Raw genomic sequence first — 23,731 nt, forward strand, 5'->3', positions numbered from 1 at the left:
ACAATCACTAGGATTTTCGTGCCAAAACAATCCAGGATTTTATTTGTTAAGAAATTATTTTTATAAGTTAATAAGATGTTTGATATTGTTTTCTTACATATGTAAGTGTCTGTTAAATATATGATGACAATAAAAATAATATATAATAACATATGAAATAATATATTTTTTAGAAAAACAGGGAGCATCTCCCCGGTTCCATTGCTAAGAAAAAAATCATAACATATTCTGATACAACAGCTCAAAGAGCAGTTCGAAAGCAAAGGTAGAAAAGCTACAAACTAGGGGGGTGGATGAACAAGTTCTCTGAATAACACAAATCACCCGAGCGGTGCGAAAGGCAGAGCGGATAGAGCACTCAAATGACACAAGGAGGGTTCAGCAAAGCCTTCATGGTCTTCAGCCAAGGGGTCATATCAGCCTGCGGCGACCAGTAAGCAAGCAGAGACACCAGGCTGGAAGGCGTAGCATGGTGGATGTCCCTCTTTTTCGGCGCTAGGTGCCCAACATCTTCATCATAGATCTTGAGACAAGCCCACGGGTCCAGCCCCAGAGCAGGCCGAGCCTTGTTTAGCCACAAGTGATTACCAACGGTTTCTAGAGGGATCTTGTTAGGGTTTCCACGAAGCTCATCAACTTGTCCTTGTCCGATCCGGAGGAGAGAATCGCCCAGTTCCTCACCATGTTCCTGATCAACCTCAAGACCTGCGGAATGGAAATCCAGGAGGTGTTACTAAAAATCATAGCATTTCTATATTTCCAGAGGCACCAAAGGACAGCTGAGCTAACAGTATTTAAAACTAAGCACTTTATGGTAGCAATCTACAATCTGGCGACAGATTCGAAGGATGAGCCAATCTAACTAGAGAAATATTCCTCAATGTGGGCCCAGAGATGTTTAGCAACTATACATTCATAAAATAGGTGAGAACAAGACTCTTGTTCCAAGCAGTAAACACAATCAAGGGGTTTGATGATGTGTCTCTTCCTAAGGTTATCCCTAGTCATCAATTTGTTTTTGGAGAGAAGCCAGAGAAATACATGAATTTTAGGGGGAACTCTCAATTTCCAGACAGCAGGGATAAACACGGGTTGAACCCCTCTAAAGTTGATAACATGATAGAGGGAGCTGGAGGAATACTTCCCCTTATTGTCCAGCTGCCAAATCAGGGCATCCGGCTCAGCAGTAAAGGTAATGCTTTTGGCAATTTCCTCCAACTGGAACCATTGTTCCATGAGACTATCACTAAAGTTCCTTCTAAAAGAGAGTTTTAGGCATTGACCGTCCCAAACTTCATTGACACTTTTGTTAAGCTCATTGCAGACAGAGTAAATAGGCCAAAATTGGACTGCTAGGGGGGATGTGCCAAACCAAGTATCTTCCCAGAACCTGGTTCTGCTCCCATCCCCTATGTTCCATCTGTAGCCAAATTTCACAGCATGCATAATAGATTTTAATCATTTCCAGAATCTAGAGGTATTAGGGTTGGAGGAAGGGACAAATATATTAGGTTTATTTCCTAGGTATTTATGGGTAATAAGAAGCTTCCAGGGTTTCAGGTCTTCCTCATAGAATCTTTTAATCCAAGACCCTAGAAGACAGATGTTAATTTCTTGGAGGTTAGGTATGCCTAGGCCTCCAAAATCTTTTTCCATAGAGACTAGGGCCCAATTAGTAAGGTGTAGCTTCCTATTTCCCTCAAAATCATTCCACAAGCAATGAGACATCTGAGAATTGATGAGGTTCACTGCCCATTTAGGGAACTTGAAGAAGGAGAGGAGATACACTGGAATGCTAGCCAAACAAGCTTGTATGAGGATCAATCTACCTCTGTAAGAGAGAAGTTTGCCCCTCCACCCAGCAATCCTTTTAATGATTTTATCCATAAGGGGTGGATATCCTCTCTCCCCAGTCTATCATAGTGGAGAGGGATACCTAGGTACTTAATGGGGAAGTTATCTTTATTACAGACTAGAATAGAGAGGAAGTCATCTAACTCCTGATCATTCATGTTGATAGGGATGAGTTCACTTTTAGAGTAGTTGATTCTCATGCCTGAGACTTCTTCAAAACAGGTTAGAACAGTTTTCAGATTGCTAGCATGTGCGTAGTCATTGTCTAAGAAAAGGGATGGTATCATCTGCATATTGAAGGCAGATGATGCACCAGGGCAGACCTCAGGACAGAGCCCTGCAATCAGACTATGATCAGCAGCTTTGCTCAGCATTTTAGTAAGAATGTATACTACTATATTAAACAAAAGCGGGGAGATGGGGTCACCTTGCCTAAGGCCTTTACCAGCAAGGAAAAAAATCACTTTCACAGTTATTTAACTTGACCCCAACAGACCCCCCCATGAGTAAGTTGTTGGATCCAACTAGTCCATTTACCCCCAAAACCTCTAAGCTCCAGGAGTTTCATAAGGAAATCAAGGTCAATTTTATCGAAGGCAGTCTAAACTAGAACTACCATCTAGAGAAAAATTCTCACAAACAGAGCCTTCAGATCTGTTTTGGTGAGGGTAAATAAAGGAAGAGCATTCAATGCCATCATTAAGAGAAGTAACATCTACACCAATCTTAGAAGCAATGGCATTGAAGGAAGGATCATTAAAGTTGGAGAAGGAAGTGTGTTTCATACCCTGGGGTTTTTGCACTTCCAGGTTCTGAACCTCTTTGAGCTGTTGAGCCTTTTCAATAATGGTTCTCTTGTCACCAGCTACCCTAGCACTGGTTCTGGTGGCTTGAACAGGACCCCATTTGGGAAGGTGCTTCTCCTTAGGAAGGGCAGGGAAGTCAGAGTTGTATTTTGAGTCCAAATTGTCTGGGAGTTCAGTTGTTTCAACAAGTGCCTCTTGATCCTCTTGTAGATCTACAAAACCTTCTAATTCCATCAGATCATCATCTTCCAGGAGCTCCATTTCCTTGAGGAGGTTGAATCCATCAGTTTCATCAAGCACATAATTTAAGATCTTTACCTGGATGCTGAGTTGAGGAGTGTATGGAGAATCAGGGAGGTGTGTCTTGAGGACTGAAGTGGTTGTAGTTTCTCCAAGCATCTGATTGTGGCCAAAAGCCTGTCCTCCGATGTTAGGGGCCCCAGAATTGGCAACAGGCCCTTTATCTGATTTAGATCTAGAGCTCCTGTTGGATTCAGCATCTTCAGTAAGATTGGTACCAGTTTCAGCTGCAGAGACATATGTACCAACAGAGAGGTTGGTGGAGGTGACAGTTTCACTAGGGGTTAAGAACTCCACCTCAATGAGTAGCCTGTAGATTTTGTTCCCAACTCCAAAAAGCCTTTCAGCAGGGATTTTGGAGGGATTTTTACATAAGATTTTGACCCTAACAGTTTCATAGAATGACTTGAAATTATGCTGCCAATCCACATCCAGTAAGACCCCCAGAGTGGAAGTGATTTGATCCAGCATAGTCCAGTCACACCACTTGGGGGTTCAATTTCCTGATCTTGATCCAAGTTTCCTGGAGGTCCTCTTCAGCCTCAATCCTGCCTTTCCAGACTTCAACATTGACTACAACATTGTCTTTTTTGAGACCAAAACAGGGGTATCTAGCAACTTGAACTACATCTATTTCCGGAGGGAATTTGACCAAGAATGTCCACTCATCTAGGGCATTGATTGGCCAGGGCAAGTTGGTTTTGTAAATGTTTGCAAACTCAGCGGCAAGTTCCTGCTTGGTCACTTCACCAGCTTCTACCAGAACAATCCCCACATTCTTCAGGGAGCCATGATACTGAGCATTTTCATCAGGTGAGTCTATGTGGTAGAACCCTAATCCTGGAGCAGCACTTCCAACATATCTAGCTGAACTGTGGGTTTTCCTTCTAACAGGGCAATTCTCAACTTCATGGGTAACCATTTTGCAGATAAAACAACTCTTAGGCTTGACACATTTATCCAAATGATGCCCCGGTTCCCCACAGTTGTAGCAGATCACCTCAGAGTATGCCATAAGGCCCAAAGTAGGGGTAGGAGCAGTTTTCTGGATGTCCTATCTCTTCTTTTGCTGATTCTTGCCTTGAGATTTCCCACTGATCTGAGAGTTAGAACCACCAGCAGATTCATCTTGGGAAATTACGGGAGCCTGCCCAGATTGTGCCCCCATTTGGGGCGGAGGTGGGCCGTACCACTGCCAAACCGGCGCTCCCCCCATTGTGATAGGGGAAATTCATCGGAGTTCCTGGTTCCTTCTCATCCTCCAGCCAGATGTTGTCTCTCAGGAAGCAGAAATAACCACCAGACATCTCAATTGAAGCATATTGCAAGCCTAATTTCAATCTTCTGCAGGTTTGGGGAGAGGTAAGGTAGGGGATCCACCTGCTCCGGCTCCGGTGGCATGCTAGTGGGCATGAGTCCAGTCAAGCATTCCCATCTCGCAGCATGGTGTGGATCTCCTAAATTCACTTTTCTTTTCGCCCATCGAACGAACGCAATCAGCGGCTCCCTGAGGTGGGGCATCCTGTGCTTCTCCGAGAAATCTCCTTCGAAGTAGATCCGCAGGGCTAGATTCAGCAGCTCCCAATCCACATGATCCTTGCACATCCGAGCATACCTGCGCGAGTGAGAGAACGGATTTGGTCCCTCCTCGGCTTCCTCCCTTGCAGCTTCCTCCTCTGCTTCCCTCCATTTGTGTGTGCACTGGGTCCAGGAGAGAGCGTCATCGCGGATCCGCATCGCCCGCTCCCTCCATCTCCTCCCTCGAGTCTCCTGCAGCACCGCCGGCGCGGCGGAGTTGAGCGGCTGGAGCATCCGCGGGAAGGCTTTGTAGACATGTGGGAGATCCATCTTGTACATCTGCCTGTCTTCCAGCCATTCCCCCATGGATATGGCTGGCGACTCGATGGGGCGCGCTAGCGGACTTACTGAGGGGGCCAGGCGCGCCCGGAGTTAGGAGGCGGGGGGTGGCGGCGAGATCTATGGCGGCAGCGAGGGTGGAGGTGGTGGCGGGGGCGAAGGCGATCGCGAGTGCGGTCATCTATTTGCCAATTATGTGAACTAAATAGTCAACATATAAAATAATTTAAATATATATAATATAGTTAGAAGGGAAACATAAGTTGGACCTAGCGTTCCTATTCTTATATAGAAAAATAGAACAAACCTCTGCGTTTTCTTCAAAAAATACATAAATTGGGCTGCCAAAAATAAAACCTCGGATGGGAGGTCCATAGGCCAGTCGATACATGACGGCCCTAAGAAAATACAAACAGTCCTATGGACCTCCCATCCGAGGTCGTGGGCTGCGCATGTTAAAAATGAAAGCCTAGACGGGGCAGCCCAAAACCACGTCCAACACTTGCCAAAACTTCGTCCCTCATTTTCTCTATGTTTCGCACACTCGATATTGTGTGGGCATTTTGACTGTGCATCATATGAAGATGTGCTATGCATGAATGTTGATCAGCATGATGTTAACTGGCTGGTAGTTCCATTTTGGACCATGAATAAAACTTCCAACATGATGTTAACCCTGTTTGAAAAGGTCGTGTTAATATAAATGCTCTGCCTCTCAAAGTTGCAGTTTCTTATCTGAAACTGAACTTGCGGTTTCTTATCTGAAACTGAAACTTGCAGTTTCTTCTCTGAGAATCACATTGTCTGCACTTTTATACTCCTATGAAACTACATTTTTTAAGTGCTAAAAATAGATATCTAGAATTCATAAAATACTTCATATGCTCAATACTGCAAATCTGAAATTCAAAAGACATTCATATCTGAAAGTACTCTCAAAATACACAACACAAAACACAATTCACAACCTGTAAATACTGAAAACCCTAAGCTCCTCCTATCAATTCACAACCTGCCCGACTATTGGGCTGGGGGGCAGCCCCCTCCTATTCCTTGGCGGCAGACAGCCGCCCCGTGAGACAATGTGAACGGCGAGGGAGATGATGGCGGAGAAGCGTCATCGGGCCAACTGCTTTTCTCCTCTTGCAGTTGGGTTCGGTCGACGAAGACTCCACCGTCTCGCTCTGGCAGGACACCCTCACAAACGGCACCCTGTAGATGCTCGATCCTTCAATCTTTGGTGGATGCTCCATCTAGGATCGATACTCCAACCACCGCTCCCTCATGATCGGATTCGGTGAATCTGTTTGCTCCATGGCCCAGAGGAGCAGCTCTATGTACTCCGGCGCGACTCCCTCCGGGAGTATCGCCGCCTTTTCGCTCTGTTGTAGATATTTGGCCATGGATGTCGCCGTCGCCGCTAGTTGGTCCTTGTTGTCAAACCAAGACTGTATCTCCAATATCCTAGCTAGCTTCACAGGGTCGCCGTCTGTGATCCTCACGTATCGGTTGTACTCCTCCATCGATCTACTTCTCCACAGCACCTTCACTCACCGGCGGTGGTTTTTGAATGGAAGAGGAGAGGAGCAGCGCTGGTTTTGGATTAGAACGGGAGAGGAGCGACGCTGGTTTTGGACTGGAACAGGAGAGGAGGGGCGGTGGTTTTGAAATGTAAGAGGAGAGGAGCGGCGCTGCATTTAGATTGGAACAGGAGAGGAGCGGCGGTGGTTTAAGAGGAGAAGAGCGGCGCTGGTCTTGGAAGTATTTTTTTGTTGTTTTGCGTATTTTGGGTCAAAGTGTGACCACGTACTGTATTTGACAAGCAAAATGTGAATGCATGTCACCAAAAATTTTATCATTTGGTTCGTATCTGAATGTACTTTCAAATTATATTATTTTCGCAACGTATAACATATATTTTATGTGCAAAAATCATGGTCAATTATGACCCAGAATAAAAGGGAGACTAGTTAATGTGGGGTCACTTTCTTAATTGAAGGGTAAATTGATTTTGATTTTGATCCAGTCACAGCGCGCCGGCCCTCTCATCCAATCCTAAATCGCTGTCGCACGCTCCTGTCCCTCTTCGCCATTGCAAAACCACCTCCTCTCCTCTCTATCATCTCCATTCCAAAACCACCGTCTCGCCTCTCCCTCTTCTGATATTCTCCATTGCAAAACCACCTCCTCTCCTCTCCACCATCTCCATTCCAAAACCACCATCTCGCCTCTCCCTCTTCTCTATTGCAAGACCACCGTCACTCCTCCGTTTTATAGACGCTTTGCTCCATGGCGCGGGCGCAATCCATGGATAAAAAATCAGTATACTGTATACTATTTAAAAGTCGAGGGCGGGGCTTTTCCTGCGTGGTAGGCGGTGGGACAGTTCTGCCTAGTCGGTTCGACAGAGAGGTGAGAAGACGAGGGAGTAGGCTGCCACAAATGTAGGGCTGTGTGATTTGACAGTGAGTTACCGCTAGACAGGTGGGGCCCCGTGATTTGACTTGCCATTTTCATTTTAACTGCAGCGCTACGACCGGCGTGAGTCTCCCAATTCCTGACCACCTCCATACAGGTGCCTCTCCCAATGCTCCACCATGTAGTAGAGGCTGGCTCTTGCATGAGAGCCCACTTCTCCACTTTTTCCTTGCCTCTCTTTCCTCCACATATGCAAAAATGCCATGTAAAGCGCACTATTGTACTTACTTTTACTTGCTCCTACAGGTGCTTAAGCTTGCCACATAGGCATAAAGTCTGATGTGGCAAGTTAATCAAGAAGAGAGAGACTAGTTTGGTGACCCAAGGAAGAAACGGTGCTAAGCACGTGTACCTAGGTGAAAAGACAATTTTGAGTCTATAGCTAATTAAATGAAGCAAACTTAGCAACACCATTTCATTGGAAGAGGTCACTCCTTGGCAAATGCAATAAATACCAGTACTCCCTATGTCCCATAATATAAGAATGTTTTTGGCACTACACTAGTGTCAACAACATTCTTATATTATGGGACGGAGGTAGTACGACGAAAGAGATAGAGAGGAGTAAAAAATACACTTATAGCCAACCTTGTTGTAGTATGAGTGACTAAGTGATGACTATGTATGACATGCCAACATCAGATAGCCTAACGCACCGTGTTAAATCTCCAAGGGTGCGACCGCACGAGCGACATGACGGTCGTGGTAGGCGCGACCATGATACGGGCTGCTGGCAGCCCTTGGATCTGAGATCAAACGGTCGCATGCTAAGTTGCTAAAAATTTGCAGAATAACCCTCCAGGATAGGATATTCACCCATAGGTCTAGAATCACACCATGCAACCGTTCGATCTCAGATCCAAGGGCTCTCGGAAGCCCGTGTCATGGGAGAATGGAAAGCCACTACCCTGTCGTTCGCATGCTGGCAGTTCGCTCCTACTCGTCCCTGCACGTCGTTCGATACTACGGCGGTTCGCTCCTAGTCGTCCCGTCCATTCACATTACGGCAGTTCCACTAATCCTAACCCTCCTCCCAAATCCATGGCGTCCCAAATCTCCACGATCGGCGGTGAGTACAAGGTTAGAACCATCACCGGCGATGAGTTCGACATCATCTACACCCGTTCTTCCGCGACGGTGAAAGGATGCCTTTCTCGCTTCATACACATGTTCGAAAACTCAGATGATGAGTGGGTCACTGGGCTAGGTGTTGAGTACACCACAGTCCTGGGACTAGAGAAGGATCTAAAGGACGAAGAGAGGAAGAAGCCCGCTGTGATCCAGGTTTGCGTACATAACGTTTGCTTGGTCTACCACATATGCCATGCCGACGTTGAGTGCCAGGATTTTAAGAACTTCCTCAAGGACAAAACAGTGAAATTCGTTACTCTAGACTTTAAGAACGACAGGGATGTCCTGCGTCAGATAGGTCTCGTTGTAGGCAACCCCTTCGACTTCCAGAAGAATCGGTTGGTGTCCTCTCGTCAGCCTTCAATGCTGACCCTGGCAGGAGCCATGGTTCATCCTTCGTACGGTAAACTAGAGAAACCCCCATACATGTTTCATCATCATGCATGGCAGCAGAATGTACTAGATATAGACCACATCCACTACGCTGCAATGGATGGCTACCTTTGCTTTAATATCTACAAGGTTTGGATGAAGAGCAACAACCAAGTGTGCGGTTCAAGCAAAGAAGTATCGACCAAGAGGAAGAGGGACAAGGACGAAGTCGAGGACGTGGACGAGGACTCCGAGTAAGGTGGCAGTGTCGTTGCTCATGGTGGTTCTAATGTAGTGTCTACCGGAATAGTTGCAAAGTTTAATTTCAGGTGTGCTTAATTTAATTTGAGGGGTTTGTTGTGCTGAGCCCCCAGCAGAACTATGTTATGTTTCTTCTCGTTACTTTAACTCTTCAGTACGTACATACTAGTATTTCTTACATTTCATCTTTTAGTTGGTATAGTACTACCACTCATTTCTTCACATTATATACGTACAATATATATGGCCAACATCATATAGCCAGCAGTTTAGTTGTCAAAGAATTTTAGGGTGCTTAGTTTTGTCAAAGAATTCCAGGATGCTTAGAGGGTGCTTGGATCCAAGGGACTTATTTTAGTCTGACTAAAAATAGTCTCTTTATGAGGCTAAACTTCCAAGCACCCCTGACTAAAGAGGGGCTAAAACTAGTCTTGAGACTAATTTTTTTAGTCAGGGGTACCCCTACTAAAATGTGGATTAGACCTCTCTCTACTCATTTAACTCCTCTCCTTTAACACAGGCGAGTTCTGGATTGAAGGGTTTGGAGGATAATAAATGCTCATTAACTTATTTTAGCCTTTTTAGTATTTGGATCCAAGCATGGGTGAGGCTAGCATGTTTTAGTCCCACTACTTTTAGTCATGGGACTAAAACGTATCCAAGCACCCTCTTAGTTTTATTTGAGGGGTGGGTTGTGCTGGACACCATTATTGTGACTAGCCTTTTTAATAGTACTATATGCATAATTTGGCGACAAGCGCTCTCTATATGTACCACCTTTTTTTAATTTCAAGTTTTGCTCCATGGTGCAATCAATCGATACTACTGCTGTACAAAAGTATACATTTTTTAAAAGGCTAGAGGGCGGGGCAGTCTATCTTGGTTGGTTTCACGAGAGGCGAGGGCCTTTGTGATTTGACGGCTCATTACTGCTGGAAGGCAGGGCCTTGTGATTTGACTGCTCGTATAAATGCGCCGACGACCTGATTGAGGAGGAGCAAAGAACCGTGCGGTATACTCAAGTTTTCCACTAGAGTAGTACTGCGACGGAGGAGCACGAAACACGGCAGCTCAGTGCCATATGGCGATAAAAATGATCTAATTTGCTAGTCATCTCATTGTTAGCATTGTTCTATTCATTCCCTCAAAAAAAACCATTGTTCTATTCATGCCTCGCAGAGAACGTGACACGTGCGGCGAAACACCCGAAGAAAAAGATGAAACACAAGAGAAAAAGAAGAAGGAAGATTATCACCCCAAATGATCTAATTCGCCGCGGAGTCGTAACTGCTTCTTCATCTCCTCCACGACCTCCATCTCCTTGCGCGTCTCCTCCGCCATCTTCCTCATTCTGTCCATGACGCGGGATTTCTCGACGCGAGCCTTCATCATCTGTTCCACGGCCGCATTACGTACCATGACAGCAGCCGGGTGCTCGATGCGGAGCTTCGCCAACTCCTCCTTCTATTCCATGACGAGGGCCTGCAGCATCTTCATCGAGGAACTACTATTCTCATGCAGCTTCTTCCAGCCAACGTTCTTCTCCTTCAACATGTCGATCTCGTGGCAGAGCTTCGCCTTGTCCTCCTGAAGTCGCAGGATTTCGCCGGTTGCCTTCTTCTCCGAGGCAATGCTCTTCTTCAGCAGCATCACCAAGCCGGCGGTCAACTCCCCTTGCTGATTGAGCTCAGCAGGCATGTCGTCGAGGCTCTCCTTCAGCAAGTCCATCAAGCCTTGGATGAACTCCTTCTTCTTATTGAGGTGCTTATTAAGTTGATCGGGCATGCCGTCGAGGGATAACGACTCCAGCTCCGCCGGCTCGGCATGTTCACCTCCGTGGCTAGGGCGCTCCTGGGAGCCATCGCCTGCCCGTGAGAGATCTTTCGAGGTCTCTGCGTGGCGGCAAGCCCTCTCTTTTTTTCTGTAGCCTTGGTTGCCGCTCCCTTGTTACGAGTAGTTCTCGACCTAGAGCTCTGCTCACTGGCCATGGCAACGACGGACGAAGAAGAAGCACTTATGAGGAGGAAAGGTAGAGTAATTTTCGGTTAGGTAGTTCCCCTTTTTATAACCTAAGTACTAGCACTAGTACTAATACCTACATAGTGGGAACACGTTCAGGTTTGGTACGTACTAGTAGGTGTAAGCAGGCTTTCGAATGTGATGGGAACAAGGTAAAGATTAATTGATGGTTTTGATTTCGAGGCCCGAAACGGCTCCCGATGAGTTTAGCGGAACATAAATTTCAAGTACTACACTGCTCAAATGCGTAAATATTATGTTACTGTCAAAAATTAGCACAAAATACGAAGGAGACCAATGGAAGTACTACTAGCAACCCACGATTTAACTACTCGCATGCGCGCAATGGAGTAATAATGTATTTCTTCCGCCCTCACGTCCACTCAATTTGCATGCGCTGTATTAATTGACCATCAATGAAGTGAACGACTTTACACGCATCAAATTATCACATGGGGTGGATCTTGGCACAAAATTGAGTCCGCCCATGTACCCGCGTGTGCGTGCGAGGGAATGAGTGCGTGTGTGGCGTGCGTGCACATCTTCGCTTCGTGCATGTACCGCCAGTATGGCTCAAGGAGGACGAGTACATTCTTCTGGAACCAGCAGCACGTCACTGTGATCAATCCACGCAAGGAGGTCGTGACAACGCCTCCACATGTGCCACATGGCTTCATGAATTGTAAGAGAGACACTGTGTAGCGTGCCATTGGTATTCTAATTTACATGTTTTGCACATACTCGAAGTACTAGTAAGGTACAATTTTGCAACCAAATTATGAATAAATACCACACTATAGCATGTAAGCTCTGAGTCATATATGCCTGATGTAGCCCTTCATTTAATTCTTATAGTTCATCTCATTCAGAATCAATTATTTTTTATAAAAAAGCTAAGAACACGGGAATAGGAAAAACATGGGATTATAGTGGAATGTCGTCTTGAATCCTACAGGATTGTACGAGTGTTTGATTGTGCATAGAAAAAACGCAGAATTCTTTCAAAGAGGTTTGAGTGGATGGGATGTTTCCTATGAAATCTAGTGCAAATGAATCATATGGAAAAATTCCTATGGTTTACAATCCTACGAATCAAACAACCAAGATAGGAAAAATTCCTAATGATAAGAATCCTCCAAAATTCCTTTGAGAATCCTTTGAATCAAAGAAGCCCTTAATCTATTTTATGATTCATGGAATTGTGCGTTGTAAAGCATAAAGTAAAAACAAATAATGGCAATTCAAATAGAAAAAAAGTTTGGGCAGTTATGATACAGAAGATTCTAGAACAAAAGAGAACCACTGTTGTTTTGAGGTTTGTGCATTATGCTTAAGTTCAACCATGGAGTCTGCTAGATTATACATGTGGCAAAATCTGATGGGGGCTAGAAGATGGTGCGAGGGGCCGAGTGGAGAGAGACTATGAAGGAATGCACAAGTGCGAGACCGATATTTAGAGAGAGGAGGCGAACACGTGCGCTGTTGCGCGCAGTGGCGGAGCCATGAAAAATAAATGAGCTAGGGGGCCAAGCATTGCTAATCCTTTACGAGGAGGGTCAATTCATGAACTTAAACCATTTTTAGCAGCAATTGTCTAATGATCACATTCTTATTAGCCTCGATATATAGTGATGTTAGGGGGAGGGGGCAGGGCCCTTACTGCCCCCTGTCTTCACCATTGTGCACGCGTCTGAGAGATGAAGCGGAAGGCATGGATGATGAGAGGGGGACGTTAGATATATAATTAATGTGGATGTATTAGCTATATATGTTAATCCTATATAGAGAGGTATAGATTGATCAATGTGGACGTGGGAAAGAGGGTGATACCTCACTGGATATATCGATTGATCGGTTTGTGTGGAAAACTATGAAAGACCTAGCTATATACACACATACATAGAGGAACATCGATCGTTGCGCATGCACGCGTGAGAGATAAAGAATGCCCGATATGATGGAGAGGGGGATGTGTGTGGGTGTGTGCCTTCATGGGAGACCGACCTGAAGAAAAAGATTGCATGCGTGCGATGGATAATGCCGACTGGTAGTGTGTGTGCATGCATGCACGAGAGAAAGTTAGTGGTACAATTATAAAGATAAGACTACTGTGTGGGTGTAAAAGAATAGGTGAGGTCATAATCAATGTAAAGTTGAATTCAAATATTTGAATAAGAGATCGTAATGTTTGAAACCCATTCATGCATGAATATGACGGAGATCTGCGCGGTGTGGTTTGGAAACGAGCATGTTGTAATGTATACACATTGAACAAGGTCAGACTGATTTGAATTTGAGATACCGATGGCAGACATCATTTGGCCACGTCGCATCCGTGCATGGACACACTATTCTAATTGGAGATGATGGGCGGCTTTCGCATCACATATCTATATCTATACCCCTATATATATACATATTATTTATATTTTTTATATTGTGTGCAGGTAACTTTAACTTTTAAAGATGGTCGTTGGATGAGGCGAATCCGATGATCCAAAGATGGCAAATTTGAGCACTACCGGTCATTGGATATCATCTAGATTCCACCAGATTTCGCCACATGTATAATCTAGAAGACTCCATGGTTGAACTTAAGCATAATGCACAAACATCAAAACAAAAGCACTTCTTATTTGTTCTAGAATCTTCCATATCAGAATTGCCCAAATATATTTCTACATGATTTGCCATCATTTGTTTTTACTTTATGTCTTACGACGCACAATTCCATGAATCTTAAAATAGATTAGCTTTCTTATAAAAACTAGATGATTTTGAATGAAATGAACTATAAGAATTAAACGGACATCTACATCATGCATATATGACTCAAAGCTTGCATGCTATAATGTGGTATTTATTCATAATTTGGTTGGCAAATCTCATGCGTGCAATGAAAGTGTACCTTACTCTAGTCTAAATGGTGTTTGTGTGTGTGTTGTGCATGTTGAGGTGCAAATTGTCTTTTTTTGGTACACGTTAAGCTTGTTCTTCCGAAATTTCAAGCCACACCTTGTTATGCCGAAAATTCAAGCTAGCGTCTCTGTCTATCGTGCTGCGAAACTCCCGCCTCTTCAACCCGCGCCTTGTTAGCCCGAAATATTTAAGATATATCTTTGTCTCGTTGTGCTCCAACAACTCCCTCCATCTCAACCCGCACCTTGCTATTCCAAAATTACAACGCACGCGAAAACTCCCACCTCTTGTGAAATCCCGACACGCGAAATGCCCGTGGTACCCCTAAACCGAAAGAACCGCCTCAAATCAGTGGGGGTACTTTCATAACTTACCCCACATTTCGGACAAGCGCGTCTCTAAGCCATGGTTCCCCACTGCCATCCCATCCGCCCACCCATTCGTACACCAAGGCCGCGAAAACCCGCGACGAAACCCCACACCCTACTCCGTCTGCCACCCAGCCGAAGCCTCTTCCCTGACGAAGTGGTCCAGAGCAACACCTCGACGTCCATCATCCACCGTACCGGATGAGGATCCGTCGTCGATCTCATCGTCCCGCCGGTTCAGTCACCCCGTCCTCCACCTCCAAGGAGCTGCCCCGACGTTCCCCTCGTCTTTCATGCCACCTCCATTCCCACACCGATGTCTTCACCTGCACCACCGGAAGAGCATCATCATCACCGTTTCCTCGGATGAAGCTGCGGCCTAATCGGCGCCACCAAAGAGGTTGCACACTAATCGCCACATTTTCTTCTTGATTCGATCTCACGGTGCTGCCGGCACTCGGTCCTGAGCCGACACGGCGCGGCTCCATCCACGGCGGTGTCGCCGACCACTTCCTCCACGGCGTCACTCCCTCGGCGGTGACGTCCACATCCGTAGGAGATGCTGCTGCTTTAGCTCTCGCTCACGCTGCTGCTCTGCTCTTGCTCTCGGTCCCCTACCTGGTCTCTCTTTCTATTGCTCTTGCTCGCGCTGCTGCTCTCGCTCTTGCTCTTGCTTGCGATGCTGCTCCGATTTAGCTACACTTTAGTCGACTGAATCGACTTTTGGGTCAGTCGATTTTCAGGGGGTGGTGGGGCTCGTCGGGGTGAAGGAAGAACCAGCCGCAGCGGGGAGGGGGGCTCGCCGGAGAGGTACCCCACTATCTATCTTAGGGTTCAGGATGTGGGCGGTGGTGGCTGGCGGTGGCGGGGCGTTGGCGTGGCGGTGGCGTGGGGATCACCGGAGAAAAAGCTTGGCTCGGGGGGCCTAGAGGGATGGCCGGGGCGGTGGCGGACCGGCCGTGGGGAGTGTTTTTGGGGCGGGCGCAGCGGCGCACCACCGGCCGCGTGCGGCGGGGGGCTGCTGTTTGGCTGGTGGTGGCTGGCGGCTTAGGGGGGTGGAGGTTGAAGATGAACCACAGGCCCTTGATTTCGTATCCAACGGCTGCAAAATCGACTGACCAGAGATGAAAAAGTCAGTCGATCGACGTGTAGCCTCACCTTGCTAGTGCCTTCAGTTTCGACAGCAAAATTCAGTTTCGACAGCAAAATTCAGTTTCGACAGTTAAGTTCAGTTTTGACAGTTAAGTTCAGTTTCGACAGTTAAATTCAGTTTTGACAGTTAAGTTCAGAGATGAGCGGCTGATGTATTTTACATCTAGCACTTTGTGGTTATGTATTTTACGTCATGTATTGGAGATGCTATTAGAATTACACTCAGGTTAACATTGTTCATTGTCTCTCTTGTCCTGCTTCAGCCTCGGCGTCGTACAACTCACCGGAGCTGCTCCAACGAAAAAACCCTCCATCACACTTGAGCAGTATCTCGGGCTCCATCTCCAGACGCCTAAGATCTTCTTCCCCTCCTCCGACAGCCAAGTCAGCCGGAGTATCCTCACCGGCCAACCCAATCACACTGAGATCGACATGGCTTCGCCAAAGAGGTTGTACACTTGTTGCATCTCTTTTTTACTCTACATGTTACATATATTGTCCACCGAGCACTCGTAGTAACGGGAAATACGATTATTTTATCCTACTATATGACAAGTAGTGAGGTACCAGGCAACTTAGCTATCCGTGATGGACTCTCTAGAACGCCATCATTATTTATCTCTGCGCGTTTGAGCTGTGCATTTGTCGATGGGCCTTGGAGTAGAGCTAGTATGGCAGTGGCCTGGGTCCAAAGTAATAGAAGTAGCACAAAAACATTTTTTTAGTGTAGGATTTTCCTTGCTCAAGCCTGCCTACTAGAATCGCCAGTGCTTGAAAGGAAAAGTGAATGAAAAACATCAGAATTGGAAAGTTTCCTATGGTACTACTTTTCATGAATTTGGTGCAAAGGAATGGAGCAAAGGAAAACTGTAGGATTTGTTCCTTTAGTGTCTCCTTGAAAGAAAAACTGTAGGAATTCTAATTTCCACTTCTCCTCCTTTCATATTCCTATTCATCAAGCACAAGACTAAGAGATAGTAGCATAATAGCATTATAACCGTATATTTTCTTGTGGTTTGACTTAACCTCACCATGCTTTTTTGCATCCTGTGATCTTCCAATTGTTGTGAATCAAACACCCAGATTGGCAGAAATCCTGTGTTTTTAAATTCTCTGTTTTGCACGTGCATTCCTATCCTATTCCTGTCTATTTCCTATCCCTGCATTGTTAGAATCCTCAAATTCAAACAAGCCCTTACTCAATTACTTCTGTTAGAGATATGTGTCAAAGAAAACCTTGTGTGGTTTGTCCTGCTCCTGCGGCGCTGTGTTCCACCCCAACTCAGCTGCTCCAATGATGGAAGGGTTCACCACAGCAGGGATCCGCTCTCTAGACTGTCTTTCGCCGCCTTAGATCTTCTTCCCCGCCGCCAGCAGCCACGACAACTGCATTACCATCATCAACTGAGCAGATGACCTTGAGGACTACACGGGTCCGCAAGAGAGGTCGCACTCTTCCGTGTCTACTTACGTTATGCGTCGCTTAATATGATGACATGCTACATTATCGTCGTGTTCACCTATTATACTCCGAGTCAAGTCCAAACTAATGCTAAAACTTGAGTTTTTAAATGGTTGTGGGGTACATATTGGGGCAGCAATCAGTACTATTTGTCTATATCTGGTTAATCTCCGGTGTCTACTATGAGCTTCATGTTGGGTGCAAACAAACATTAAAGGAGCCATTATCTGTATTTTTTAACTAAAGCTATTATCTGCCTGCAATCATTGGTTTTGGGTCTATCCACAGTTTGCTACCATCACTCTGGATTTGTGCATGCACTCCTTACATAATCTCACTATGTTTTATCCCTATGCATGCCAGTTATTGTACACAATGGAATTGATCATGTAGAGCAAAAGAGACGAGCCTTGCGTGGCAATAAAATTTCATGCAAACGTCGTTCCATGATGGGCGCAAAGGCAGCCCCCTCCACCCCTTTCGGATCGTAATCAAGAGGAAGATAACTATTCTGGGGGGATTCAGAAGGAGAAGACCACTCCTATTTACCCCATGAGGTCTTCGCTCTAACTTGGCATGCTGATGTTGGTAATATCATGCATATGGTGCCTTGCATTGCTTACTGTATACATTAAAGATGTCATCTGCTTAGTTTAGACATGCTTTGTGTCAATGCCATCTATTTAGTTTCTTTATCGTATATGTGAATCATGCAATGCCATCTTGTCTAGCCAGGCATCATATATGTGAATTTTGCAATGCCACCCTGGTTAGCCAGTCATCTTATATGTGAATTATATCATGCCATTATTTTTTATTACGTGTTAAATTTGTCAACAATTTTAGTACATTCAATTACTCTTCCTGTGCATCAGCCATTCGGCACGGTCATGGAAAAATCTGGAGTGGAAACAAGGTCTTCAGAGCAGACAATGCTATCTGACGAAGCGCATGTCTTGCTGATTACCAATAGCTCCTCAGAGTAGGATTCAGAGACAGATGACCAGTCATATTTGCCCCCGAGGTGCATGCCCTAACTTGGCAGGGTTATGTTGCTCATATCATGCGTATGGTATCTTGCATTGCTATGTCATTTGCTTAGTTTAGACATGCTTTGTGTGAATGCCACCTGTTTAGTGTCTAATTACCATATATGTGAATTATGCAATGCCATCTTGTTGCAAGACATTATATATGTGTATGCAATGTTATCTTGTTGCAAGGCACTATGTATGTGAATTAGGCAATGCCATGCTGTTTAGGCAAGCATCATATATGTGAATTATATCATGCCGTCCTTTTTTTGTATTTCTCATTGCTTTTGTCGACAATGTTTGTATATTCAACTGCTCTTCCTGTGCATCAGCCATTTGAATTGGTGATGGAGAAATCTGGAGTGAAAACAAGGTCTTCAGAGCAGACAATGCTACCTGTTGAAGCAGATATCTTGCTGGTTACAGATAGCTCTCCAGAGGAGGATTCAGAGGTAGATGACCAGTCCTATTATCCCCCTGAGGTGTATGCTCAAACTTGGCAACGTTATATTACTCATATAATGCATATGTTGTATTGCAATGCTTAGTTTTTACATCATATACATAATATTGTCTCCTTAGTTGACACATCATATATGCGATTGCCCTCTGCTCACTTCCTTAGTAGATAAATCATATATTTGAATTATGTCATGCCATGATGCTTACATAGACAGCATGTATCTGAATTATGGCATGCCAACCCATTTTCTAAAGACATAATATAGTTATATCATCTCATCCTGTTTACATAGTCATCATATTTTAAATTATGTCATTCTATCCGTGAATTATATCATGCCATCATGTTTCCATCGAAGGCATGTTTGTGATTTATGGCATGCCAACCACTTTAATAGACACATCGTATAGTTATATCATGTCATCCTGTTTACATAGTCATCATATTTTGAAGTATGTCATTCTATCCTGTTTAGTTAGCCATCATACATGTGAAATTGTGTCATGCTATCCTGTTTAATTAGCCATCATATATGTGAAATTATGTCCTGCTATTCTGTTTCCTTAGACAACATAAATGTGAATTATTTCATGCCCTATTTTCTTCCCTGCTATCCATTGCACCTGTCTATCTTACAATGTCTGTACATTCAATTACTTTTCTAGTTTATCAGCCATTTCAATTGGAGGGAGTGATGGCAATATCTGTGGGCGTAAAAACACGGTTTTCAGAAAAGATCGTGCTACCTGCCGATGCAGATAGAACCACGGTTGTACTTGCCCAAGAACCAGCCCCACCACACATAACCCACACTCATGCAGATTGTACCCCTACCCAGTTGGACAGAGAACCAGCTACACCCCTTCGAACCCCAACCCCAGCAGATAGACACTCGGTTCCCGTTGACACAGCACCGTCTCCACCATAGAGCACCCAAACACGAGTAGTTAGTAAGGCAACTGCAGTGCCCAAATCACGAGGACCACCACTCCGAACCCGAAGTCAACGCTTAAATCAGAAGAAGAATTGTTCTCAGGTCAGGTTCCGTAGCTATGGTTCATACTACTTTGCTCTTGCATCACTGTATTTACTGATACCAACTAATTTCAAATTTGAAGGATGCAATTGAAACTCCAATGGCGCAACAGGTATGTTTTAAACATGTTTCTTCAACGTGTTTGGCTGTTTGCTGTTGTAACTTGCTCTATGTTGATTTCAGTTTCAATTGAATAAACAGTTATGTTCTCATGCCATGCACATTACAAGTGTTGTTATTGCTATGTAGTTTCCCACACTTATATTCTGTCTATGCTGCTTTGTCTTAAATAGATATGATTCAAACTATATCTATCTTGATTTGGCAACATAAACTAGAATGATATAGACCATACAGTGACCATACTACATAGATATATGTTTGTTTCATGCTATTATCCTGTCCACCTTACTACTGAACTGGTTTACCAAAATGATTTTCATATACTACATTGTAAACCTGAGATGTGTTTGTTTGTTTCTCTTTTAGAATGCGGATAAAATATTGGAGAAGAGTACCCTATTATGCAATGGTAAAGGAAGTAATGCAAATAAGGTTCAAGATAGTGAGACATCCCTGTTGGTCTCCAAGAAAGCTGATAAAAACTATACTAAAGACACTGAGACAACCCCAAAGTCTTGTCTTGATGTAGTGTTCGAGTTACTGGCTACCACTGCTGGCACCAGCTCTTCGAACTTGTTGCCTGAATCAGTTCGGCTTCTTGAGTCTCAACTTCAAGTTGAAAGACATCGATCAGATGTTATGCAACAGGAAGCCGAAGGACTGAGGAAGTCCCTGCAGAATTCAGATGCATACTTTCTGGTGCAACAGCAAGCGCTGGAGGACTTAAGCGCCAAACAAGCGAAAGTTAATAAGCTTGCTAAACATCTTGCCAGCATTATGGGTACCCATGATATTGTTTCTTGAGCTCTTCTGAAGTGGTTTTAGTTCTGGACTTGTTTTGCTGCGGCGTTTATATGCTGCTGTGTTCCCTATATTTGCACTGGTGGCGAACTTTGATGCCCAGTGCATGTAATATGTGTAATAGCCGTGATAGCCTAGTGTAAGTTGCTTGCTTATTTATTTCCTTGTTGTCTTGTTTATTTGTTTGCTTGTAGTCAGTGCAGTTCTTTTTCTGTGGTTTGCCAGTGGCTGCAATAACCTATTTTTTAAAACTAGGCCACAATAACCATGGGCTAATATTTTCTGTAGTGACACTTGGCCTCCTACGGGCCGTAGAAACCGTGGGCCTTCTACGGGCTGTATAAACAATGGGCCTTCTACGGGCCATAGAAATAGTGGGCCTTCTATGGGCCGTAGAAACAATGGGCCTTCTACGGGTCGTATCATCAATGGGCCTTATACGAGCCGTATGATCGATTGGCCAAACATGGGCCAAACAGACCGCATTATGGGCGTAAACGGGCTAGAGTTGGAATCGTCCGTTCAAGGGCCGACCATAACGGGGCATCCTTAATAGGCTGTATTTGATGACGCTATGAAAATGGCCCAACGTATTAACGGACCACAAACGGGCCGACTGTAACCACGGGCTGAATTTGGCCCACAAGAAGAAAATGACAGTAACGGGCCATAAGTAAAAGAATGCTGGAAAATAGCCCAAGAATAAATGGGCTCTGAGAAGGCCGATAGATAACATGGGCTGGAAACGGCCCAACGGAATAAGGGGCCGTTAATGGGTATAAAGTGATACACTGTTCTTTATGGGCCAGTTTCACCACGGGCCGTTAATGGGTGTAAAGTGATACACTGTTCATTACGAGCCAGTTCACCAAGGGCCATTAATAGGCCAAGAGTTACATAGGGCCTCATTTGGGCCGAAGGACGTCATGGGCCATACATGGGCCAGAAGTGAAAACAGGCTGGAATCATATTGGATGGCCCAGATGACGCTACTGGGCCTCATTCGAATAGGGCGTAACGAGCCTTGGGTTAGCGGGCTGTAAATGGGCTATATGCGAACATGTCGTTAACAGGCTTTCCATGGGCCGGCCCGCCACCTTTTGACCAAGTCAAACGGGCCGGCCTTTTCACTGGAATGGGCCTCTGTTGGGCCGTGCCATGTGTCGACGTATCATAGGCGCCTTCTGTCCAATGAGTGGATGACATCTGTCCCAGCGATGAGCCGACACGTGTTTCCTCCAGCCAATGATGATTTTACATGTGGAAAATCCCCATTGGTCAGGGCTGTTAACGGGTTATCGGATCCAAAACCCGACCCGATAGCTTAACGGCGTTCCATTACGGTGGATGCCACGTGTTGGTCACCCTTGACGAAAGCATTTCTGTGACGCGCGATTTATCGTCATGGAAGTGGACACTTCCGTGATGATAATTTTGGTAATGTCGTGGAACACTTCTACGACAGCACAGGTATGACTATCTTGATTCTGTCATAAATTTGTCATGGATGTACATGCATGACAGAAAACGGGACCTACTATGACAAACACGTATCATCACAAAAGTGTATTTTTTTTGTAGTGCATCCTTTGGCTCGTACACCTTGTTGGAGAAGTTGATGAGGAGTTGCGAGTCTCCCTTGATGGTGAGGCGTTTCACCCCCAGGTCCACCGCAGCCTTGAGGCTGGCGATGAGACCCTCGTACTCTGCGATGTTGTTGGAGACCTTCTCGCCCCGCTAGAAGTAGAGCTGCACGGCATAGTAAAGTTTGTCCTGAGTGGGCGAGATGAGCACAGCTCCAGCCCCCACGCCCTGGCATGCGAACGCGCCATCGAAGTACATGACCCAGCCATCCGGCGCTTCACTCCCCGGCGAGAGGGATCGGTTCTCGCCTACTTCGAGCTCCGGGGTGTCGGTCCATTCTGCCACAAAGTCAGTGAGTGTAGCCCCCTTGATGACCCTGGTTGTGCTGACCTCCAAGTCAAACGCTTGCAGCTCGATGTTCCATTCGGTGACCCTTCCCGCAGCATTGGGGCTCCTGAGCACTCTCTCCAACGGGTAAGCTGAGCGACCTTGATGGGGTGACCCTAGAAGTAGTGGCGTAGCTTACGCGAGGCCACCAGGAGCGCGAGCAAGAGCTTCTGAGGCATGGGGTATCGTGTTCTCGCATCTCGTAGCACTGTGCTAACGAAGTACACTAGGTGCTCGATGAGGGTGGGAGAGCTGAAGGAGTTTTTGGCTCCTGGGAGCTGAGGTGTTTCCTGTGGATCCCCAGCTTGATGACTAGCTAGGGCAGTTGCTGTCTCGGGAGCATCGCCTTGGTGTTGTGCTGCCTCATCCGGCTTGGCGGCTCCATTTGGCGGGCCCTCAACCTGGCGCTCCTCTCTGAGGGCCACCAACGCCGTGCTGGCGGAGTGGGGTGTGGCAGATAGGTAGAGTACCAAGGGCTCAAGAGGACGAGGCGCCACCATCACCGGCAGGCTGGTCAAGTATCTCTTGAGGTCTTGAAATGCCAGGTCAGCCTCGGGGGTCCACTCGAACGAACCATTCTTCTTCATAGGCTTGAAGAACGACAAGGCACGCTCCCCCAACTTCGAGATGAAGCGCCCCAGCGAAGTCATGCAGCCTGCAAGCTTCTGCATCTCCTTGAGGATTTGTGGTGGGCTCATGTCTTCAATTGCCTTGACCTTCTCCGGGTTGGCCTCGACCCCCCTATGGGACACGAGGAAGCCCAGCAGCTTGCCGGAAGGGACACCAAACACGCATTTCTCCGGGTTGAGCCACAAGTCCACCTAGCGCAGGCTCGCGAAGGTCTCCTCCAGGTCCTGAATCAAAGTTCTCGCCTCCCGAGATTTCACCACAATGTCGTCGACGTAGGATTCAGCGTTTCTCCCGAGCTGCCGCCCCAAGGCGATGTGCATCAGCCGCTGGAAGGTCGCTCCTGCGTTGCGCAGTCCGAATGGCATGCAAGTGTAGCAGTATACCCCGCATGGGGTCAATAAAGCCGTTTTCTCCACATCTTCCACCACCATCTTGATTTGGTGGTAGGCCGCGAACGCATCCAGGAAACATAACAGATCACACTCGGCAGTGGAGTCGACAATCTGGTCAATGCGCGGCAGCGGGAATGGATCTTGAGGGCAAGCTTTGTTGAGGTTGGTGAAGTCGACACACATGCGCTCCTTCCCTCCCTTCTTCGGCACGGCGACCGGGTTCGCCAGCCACTCTGGGTACCGGACCACGCGAATGACACCTGCTTCCTCCAGCTTGCGGGTTTCCTGAACGATGAAAGACT

Source organism: Triticum urartu, chromosome 4 (genome assembly GCF_003073215.2).
Source record: "Triticum urartu cultivar G1812 chromosome 4, Tu2.1, whole genome shotgun sequence".
NCBI classification, from domain to species: Eukaryota; Viridiplantae; Streptophyta; class Magnoliopsida; order Poales; family Poaceae; genus Triticum; species Triticum urartu.